The sequence below is a fragment of the Bufo bufo genome, chromosome 2, assembly GCF_905171765.1.
Source record: "Bufo bufo chromosome 2, aBufBuf1.1, whole genome shotgun sequence".
Taxonomy (NCBI): Eukaryota; Metazoa; Chordata; class Amphibia; order Anura; family Bufonidae; genus Bufo; species Bufo bufo.
In genome coordinates, this window is record NC_053390.1 from 493,171,656 (window position 1) to 493,181,022 (window position 9,367).

Here is a 9,367-nt window from a genome sequence, read left to right on the forward strand (position 1 = left end):
ATGATATGCAAATTAACATCTTTTGCCATAGGCTTATGAAAGCTAATTTGCATATCTTTCCGAGAAATCTATAGTCGCATTGTGTAGCTTGCCATGCAGAAGCATGTACTTCGCAGAATTGTGGCACCCCTTGATCAGGAAACATTGTATTGCAGATTCCAATGCTCTGGGCCCTCTATAGTGTCTATAATCTGTGGTGTTCTGTATACAATGCTGTAACTACATCAGGAAACATTGTATTGCAGATTTCAATGCTCTGGGCCCTCTATAGCTTCTATAATCTGTGGCTTCTGTAGCCAGCAGTGTGCTAAGTCAGAAAACAGTGTATGTATGGCAATTCCAATAAACTGGGCCTGATCTGTGGTGTTGTGTTACCAATACTGTACTGCAACAGAAAACTATGCCTATATTACAGATTTCAAAGCACTGGGCCTTCTATAGTGTCTATAATCTGTGGCCTTCTGTAGTTCACAGTGTAATACATCGGAAAACCATGTCTGTATGGCAGATTCCAGCAATCTGGGCCTAAGATAGTGTCTAGAATATGTGGCGTTCTGTATACAATGCTGTAACTACATCAGGAAAGATTGTATTGCAGATTCCAATGCTCTGGGCCCTCTATAGCGTCTATAATCTGTGGCGTTCTGTAGCCAGCAGTGTGCTAAGTCAGAAAACATTGTGTGTATGGCAGATTTCAATAAACTTTGCCTGATCTGTATTGTTGTGTTACCAGTACTGTACTGCAACATAAAACTATGCCTATATCACAGATTCCAAAACCCTGGGCCTTCTATAGTGTCTATAATCTGTGGCCTTCTGTAGTTCACAGTGTAATACATCGGAAAACCATGTCTGTATGGCAGATTAGAGCAATCTGGGCCTAAGATAGTGTCTAGAATCTGTGGCGTTCTGTATACAATGCTGTAACTACATCAGGAAACATTGTATTGTAGATTCCAATGCTCTGGGCCCTCTATACCGTCTATAATCTGTGGCGTTCTGTAGCCAGCAGTGTGCTAAGTCAGAAAACAGTGTGTGTATGGCAGATTCCAATAAACTGGGCCTGATCTGTGGTGTTGTGTTACCAATACTGTACTGCAACAGAAAACTGTGCCTATATCACAGATTCCAATGCTCTGGGCCTTCTATAGTGTCTATAATCTGTGGCGTTCTGTAGCCAGCAGTGTGCTAAGTCAGAAAACAGTGTGTGTATGGCAGATTCCAATAAACTGGGCCTGATCTATGGTGTTGTGTTACCAATACTGTACTGCAACAGAAAACTGTGCCTATATCACAAATTCCAAAGCTCTGGGCCTTCTATAGTGTCTATAATCAGTGGCGTTCTGTAGTTCACAGTGTAATACATCGGAAAACCATGTCTGTATGGCAGATTCTAGCAATCTGGGCATAAAGTAGTGTCTAGAATCTGTGGCGTTCTGTATACAATGCTGTAAGTACATTAGGAAACATTGTATTGCAGATTCCAATGCTCTGGGCCCTCTATAGCGTCTATAATCTGTGGCGTTCTGTAGCCAGCAGTGTGCTAAGTCAGAAAACAGTGTGTGTATGGCAGATTCCAATAAACTGGGCCTGATCTGTGGTGTTGTGTTACCAATACTGTACTGCAAAAGAAAACTGTGCTATATCACAGATTCCAAAGCTCTGGGCCTTCTATAGTGTCTATAATCTGTGGCGTTCTGTAGTTCACAGTGTAATACATCGGAAAACCATGTCTGTATGGCAGATTCCAGCAATCTGGGCCTAAGATAGTGTCTAGAATCTGCGGCGTCCTGTATACAATGCTGTAACTACATCAGGAAACATTGTATTGCAGATTCCAATGCTCTGGGCACTCTATAGCGTCTATAATCTGTGGCGTTCTGTAGCCAGCAGTGTGCTAAGTCAGAAAACAGTGTGTGTATGGCAGATTTCAATTAACTGGGCCTGATCTGTGTTGTTGTTACCAATACTGTACTGCAACAGAAAACTGTGCCTATATCACAGATTCCAAAGCCCTGGGCCTTCTATAGTGTCTATAATCTGTGGCATTCTGTAGTTCACAGTGTAATACATCGGAAAACCATGTCTGTATGGCAGATTCTAGCAATCTGGGCCTAAGATAGTGTCTAGAATGTGTGGCGTTCTGTATACAATGCTGTAACTACATCAGGAAACATTGTATTGCAGATTCCAATGCTCTGGGCCTTCTATAGTGTCTATAATCTGTGGCATTCTGTAGCCAGCAGTGTGCTAAGTCAGAAAACAGTGTGTGTATGGCAGATTCCAATAAACTGGGCCTGATCTGTGATGTTGTGATACCAATACTGTACTGCAACAGAAAACTGTGCCTATATCACAGATTCCAAAGCCCTGGGCCTTCTATAGTGTCTATAATATGTGGCGTTCTGTAGTTCACAGTGTAATACATCGGAAAACCATGTCTGTATGGCAGATTCCAGCAATCTGGGCCTAAGATAGTGTCTAGAATCTGTGGCGTCCTGTATACAATGCTGTAACTACATCAGGAAACATTGTATTGCAGATTCCAATGCTCTGGGCACTCTATAGCGTCTATAATCTGTGGCGTTCTGTAGCCAGCAGTGTGCTAAGTCAGAAAACAGTGTGTGTATGGCATATTTCAATTAACTGGGCCTGATCTGTGTTGTTGTGTTACCAATACTGTACTGCAACAGAAAACTGTGCCTATATCACAGATTCCAAAGCCCTGGGCCTTCTATAGTGTCTATAATCTGTGGCGTTCTGTAGTTCACAGTGTAATACATCGTAAAACCATGTCTGTATGGCAGATTCCAGCAATCTGTGCCTAAGATAGTGTCTAGAATCTGTGGCGTTCTGTATACAATGCTGTAACTATATCAGAAAGCATTGTATTGCAGATTCCAATGCTCTGGGCCCTCTATAGTGTCTATAATCTGTGGCGTTCTGTAGCCAGCAGTGTGCTTAGTCAGAAAACAGTGCTTGTATGTTAGATTCCAATAAACTAGGCCTGATCTGTGGTGTTGTGTTACCAATACTGTACTGCAACAGAAAACTATGCCTATATCACAGATTTCAAAGCCCTGGGCCTTCTATAGTGTCTATAATCTGTGTCGTTCTGTAGTTCACAGTGTAATACATCGTAAAACCATGTCTGTATGGCAGATTCCAGCAATCTGGGCCTAAGATAGTGTCTAGAATCTGTGGCGTCCTGTATACAATGCTGTAACTACATCAGGAAACATTGTATTGCAGATTCCAATGCTCTGGGCACTCTATAGCGTCTATAATCTGTGGCGTTCTGTAGCTAGCAGTGTGCTAAGTCAGAAAACAGTGTGTGTATGGCAGATTCCAATAAACTGGGCCTGATCTGTGATGTTGTGTTACCAGCACTGTACTGCAACATAAAACTATGCCTATATCACAGATTCCAAAGCTCTGGGCCTTCTATAGTGTCTATAATCTGTGGCGTTCTGTAGTTCAGTGTAATACATCGGAAAACCATGTCTGTATGGCAGATTCCAGCAATCTGGGCCTAAGATAGTGTCTAGAATCTGTGGCGTTCTGTATACAATGCTGTAACTACATCAGGAAAGATTGTATTGCAGATTCCAATGCTCTGGGCCCTCTATAGCGTCTGTAATCTGTGGCGTTCTGTAGCCAGCAGTGTGCTAAGTCAGAAAACAGTGTGTGTATGGCAGATTCCAATAAACTGGGCCTGATCTGTGGTGTTGTGTTACCAATACTGTACTGCAACAGAAAACTATGCCTATATTACAGATTTCAAAGCACTGGGCCTTCTATAGTGTCTATAATCTGTGGCCTTCTGTAGTTCACAGTGTAATACATCGGAAAACCATGTCTGTATGGCAGATTCCAGCAATCTGGGCCTAAGATAGTGTCTAGAATATGTGGCGTTCTGTATACAATGCTGTAAGTACATCAGGAAACATTGTATTGCAGATTCCAATGCTCTGGGCCCTCTATAGCGTCTATAATCTGTGGCGTTCTGTAGCCAGCAGTGTGTTAAGTCAGAAAACAGTGTGTGTATGGCAGATTCCAATAAACTGGGCCTGATCTGTGGTGTTGTGTTACCAATACTGTACTGCAAAAGAAAACTGTGCTATATCACAGATTCCAAAGCTCTGGGCCTTCTATAGTGTCTATAATCTGTGGCGTTCTGTAGTTCACAGTGTAATACATCGGAAAACCATGTCTGTATGGCAGATTCCAGCAATCTGGGCCTAAGATAGTGTCTAGAATCTGTGGCGTCCTGTATACAATGCTGTAACTACATCAGGAAACATTGTATTGCAGATTCCAATGCTCTGGGCACTCTATAGCGTCTATAATCTGTGGCGTTCTGTAGTTCAGTGTAATACATCGGAAAACCATGTCTGTATGGCAGATTCCAGCAATCTGGGCCTAAGATAGTGTCTAGAATCTGTGGCGTTCTGTATACAATGCTGTAACTACATCAGGAAAGATTGTATTGCAGATTCCAATGCTCTGGGCCCTCTATAGCGTCTGTAATCTGTGGCGTTCTGTAGCCAGCAGTGTGCTAAGTCAGAAAACAGTGTGTGTATGGCAGATTCCAATAAACTGGGCCTGATCTGTGGTGTTGTGTTACCAATACTGTACTGCAACAGAAAACTATGCCTATATTACAGATTTCAAAGCACTGGGCCTTCTATAGTGTCTATAATCTGTGGCCTTCTGTAGTTCACAGTGTAATACATCGGAAAACCATGTCTGTATGGCAGATTCCAGCAATCTGGGCCTAAGATAGTGTCTAGAATATGTGGCGTTCTGTATACAATGCTGTAAGTACATCAGGAAACATTGTATTGCAGATTCCAATGCTCTGGGCCCTCTATAGCGTCTATAATCTGTGGCGTTCTGTAGCCAGCAGTGTGTTAAGTCAGAAAACAGTGTGTGTATGGCAGATTCCAATAAACTGGGCCTGATCTGTGGTGTTGTGTTACCAATACTGTACTGCAAAAGAAAACTGTGCTATATCACAGATTCCAAAGCTCTGGGCCTTCTATAGTGTCTATAATCTGTGGCGTTCTGTAGTTCACAGTGTAATACATCGGAAAACCATGTCTGTATGGCAGATTCCAGCAATCTGGGCCTAAGATAGTGTCTAGAATCTGTGGCGTCCTGTATACAATGCTGTTACTACATCAGGAAACATTGTATTGCAGATTCCAATGCTCTGGGCACTCTATAGCGTCTATAATCTGTGGCGTTCTGTAGCTAGCAGTGTGCTAAGTCAGAAAACAGTGTGTATGGCAGATTCCAATAAACTGGGCCTGATCTGTGGTGTTGTGTTACCAGCACTGTACTGCAACATAAAACTATGCCTATATCACAGATTCCAAAGCTCTGGGCCTTCTATAGTGTCTATAATCTGTGGCGTTCTGTAGTTCAGTGTAATACATCGGAAAACCATGTCTGTATGGCAGATTAGAGCAATCTGGGCCTAAGATAGTGTCTAGAATCTGTGGCGTTCTGTATACAATGCTGTAACTACATCAGGAAACATTGTATTGTAGATTCCAATGCTCTGGGCCCTCTATAGCGTCTATATCGTTCTGTAGCCAGCAGTGTGCTAAGTCAGAAAACAGTGTGTGTATGGCAGATTCCAATAAACTGGGCCTGATCTTTGATGTTGTGTTACCAATACTGTACTGCAACAGAAAATTGTGCCTATATCACAGATTCCAATGCTCTGGGCCTTCTATAGTGTCTATAATCTGTGGCGTTCTGTAGCCAGCAGTGTGGTAAGTCAGAAAACAGTGTGTGTATGGCAGATTCCAATAAACTGGGCCTGATCTGTGATGTTGTGTTACCAATACTGTACTGCAACAGAAAACTGTGCCTATATCACAGATTCCAAAGCCCTGGGCCTTCTTTAGTGTCTATAATATGTGGCGTTCTGTAGTTCACAATGTAATACATCGGAAAACCATGTCTGAATGGCAGATTCCGGCAATCTGGGCCTAAGATAGAGTCTAGAATCTGTGGCATTCTGTATACAATGCTGTAACTACATCAGGAAACATTGTATTGCAGATTCCAATGCTCTGGGCCCTCTATAGCGTCTATAATCTGTGGCGTTCTGTAGCCAGCAGTGTGCTAAGTCAGAAAACAGTGTGTGTATGGCAGATTCCAATAAACTGGGCCTGATCTGTGGTGTTGTGTTACCAATACTGTACTGCAACAGAAAACTATGCCTATATTACAGATTTCAAAGCACTGGGCCTTCTATAGTGTCTATAATCTGTGGCCTTCTGTAGTTCACAGTGTAATACATCGGAAAACCATGTCTGTATGGCAGATTCCAGCAATCTGGGCCTAAGATAGTGTCTAGAATATGTGGCGTTCTGTATACAATGCTGTAAGTACATCAGGAAACATTGTATTGCAGATTCCAATGCTCTGGGCCCTCTATAGCGTCTATAATCTGTGACGTTCTGTAGCCAGCAGTGTGCTAAGTCAGAAAACAGTGCGTGTATGGCAGATTCCAATAAACTGGGTCTGATCTGTGATGTTGTGTTACCAATACTGTACTGCAACAGAAAACTGTGCCTATATCACAGATTCCAATGCTCTGGGCCTTCTATAGTGTCTATAATCTGTGGCGTTCTGTAGCCAGCAGTGTGGTAAGTCAGAAAACAGTGTGTGTATGGCAGATTCCAATAAACTGGGCCTGATCTGTGATGTTGTGTTACCAATACTGTACTGCAACAGAAAACTGTGCCTATATCACAGATTCCAAAGCCCTGGGCCTTCTATAGTGTCTATAATCTGTGGCGTTCTGTAGTTCACAGTGTAATACATTGGAAAACCATGTCTGTATGGCAGATTGCAGCAATCTGGGCCTCAGATAGTGTCTAGAATCTGTGGCGTTCTGTACACAATGCTGTAACTACATCAGGAAACATTGTATTGCAGATTCCAATGCTCTGGGCCCTCTATAGCATCTATAATCTGTGGCGTTCTGTATCCAGCAGTGTGCTAAGTCAGAAAACAGTGTGTGTATGGCAGATTTCAATTAACTGGGCCTGATCTGTGTTGTTGTTACCAATACTGTACTGCAACAGAAAACTGTGCCTATATCACAGATTCCAAAGCCCTGGGCCTTCTATAGTGTCTATAATCTGTGGCATTCTGTAGTTCACAGTGTAATACATCGGAAAACCATGTCTGTATGGCAGATTCTAGCAATCTGGGCCTAAGATAGTATCTAGAATCTGTGGCGTTCTGTATACAATGCTGTAAGTACATCAGGAATGATTGTATTGCAGATTCCAATGCTCTGGGCCCTCTATAGCGTCTATAATCTGTGGCGTTCCTTAGCCAGCAGTGTGCTAAGTCAGAAAAAAGTTTGTGTATGGCAGATTCCAATAAACTGGGCCTGATCTGTGGTGTTGTGTTACCAGTACTGTACTGCAACAGAAAACTATGCCTATATCACAGATTTCAAAGCCCTGGGCCTTCTATAGTGTCTATAATCTGTGTCGTTCTGTAGTTCACAGTGTAATACATCTGAAAACCATGTCTGTATGGCAGATTCCAGCAATCTGGGCCTAAGATAGTGTCTAGAATCTGTGTCGTTCTGTATACAATTCTGTAAATACATCAGGAAACATTGTATTGCAGATTCCAATGCTCTGGGCCCTCTATAGCGTCTATAATCTGTGACGTTCTGTAGCCTGCAGTGTGCTAAGTCAGAAAACAGTGTGTGTATGTTAGATTCCAATAAACTAGGCCTGATCTGTGGTGTTGTGTTACCAATACTGTACTGCAACAGAAAACTATGCCTATATCACAGATTTCAAAGCCCTGGGCCTTCTATAGTGTCTATAATCTGTGTCGTTCTGTAGTTCACAGTGTAATACATCGTAAAACCATGTCTGTATGGCAGATTCCAGCAATCTGGGCCTAAGATAGTGTCTAGAATCTGTGGCGTCCTGTATACAATGCTGTAACTACATCAGGAAACATTGTATTGCAGATTCCAATGCTCTGGGCACTCTATAGCGTCTATAATCTGTGGCGTTCTGTAGCTAGCAGTGTGCTAAGTCAGAAAACAGTGTGTATGGCAGATTCCAATAAACTGGGCCTGATCTGTGGTGTTGTGTTACCAGCACTGTACTGCAACATAAAACTATGCCTATATCACAGATTCCAAAGCTCTGGGCCTTCTATAGTGTCTATAATCTGTGGCGTTCTGTAGTTCAGTGTAATACATCGGAAAACCATGTCTGTATGGCAGATTCCAGCAATCTGGGCCTAAGATAGTGTCTAGAATCTGTGGCGTTCTGTATACAATGCTGTAACTACATCAGGAAAGATTGTATTGCAGATTCCAATGCTCTGGGCCCTCTATAGCGTCTATAATCTGTGGCGTTCTGTAGCCAGCAGTGTGCTAAGTCAGAAAACATTGTGTGTATGGCAGATTTCAATAAACTTTGCCTGATCTGTATTGTTGTGTTACCAGTACTGTACTGCAACATAAAACTATGCCTATCACAGATTCCAAAACCCTGGGCCTTCTATAGTGTCTATAATCTGTGGCCTTCTGTAGTTCACAGTGTAATACATCGGAAAACCATGTCTGTATGGCAGATTAGAGCAATCTGGGCCTAAGATAGTGTCTAGAATCTGTGGCGTTCTGTATACAATGCTGTAACTACATCAGGAAACATTGTATTGTAGATTCCAATGCTCTGGGCCCTCTATACCGTCTATAATCTGTGGCGTTCTGTAGCCAGCAGTGTGCTAAGTCAGAAAACAGTGTGTGTATGGCAGATTCCAATAAACTGGGCCTGATCTTTGATGTTGTGTTACCAATACTGTACTGCAACAGAAAACTGTGCCTATATCACAGATTCCAATGCTCTGGGCCTTCTATAGTGTCTATAATCTGTGGCGTTCTGTAGCCAGCAGTGTGGTAAGTCAGAAAACAGTGTGTGTATGGCAGATTCCAATAAACTGGGCCTGATCTGTGATGTTGTGTTACCAATACTGTACTGCAACAGAAAACTGTGCCTATATCACAGATTCCAAAGCCCTGGGCCTTCTATAGTGTCTATAATATGTGGCGTTCTGTAGTTCACAATGTAATACATCGGAAAACCATGTCTGAATGGCAGATTCCGGCAATCTGGGCCTAAGATAGAGTCTAGAATCTGTGGCATTCTGTATACAATGCTGTAACTACATCAGGAAACATTGTATTGCAGATTCCAATGCTCTGGGCCCTCTATAGCGTCTATAATCTGTGACGTTCTGTAGCCAGCAGTGTGCTAAGTCAGAAAACAGTGTGTGTATGGCAGATTCCAATAAACTGGGCCTGTGT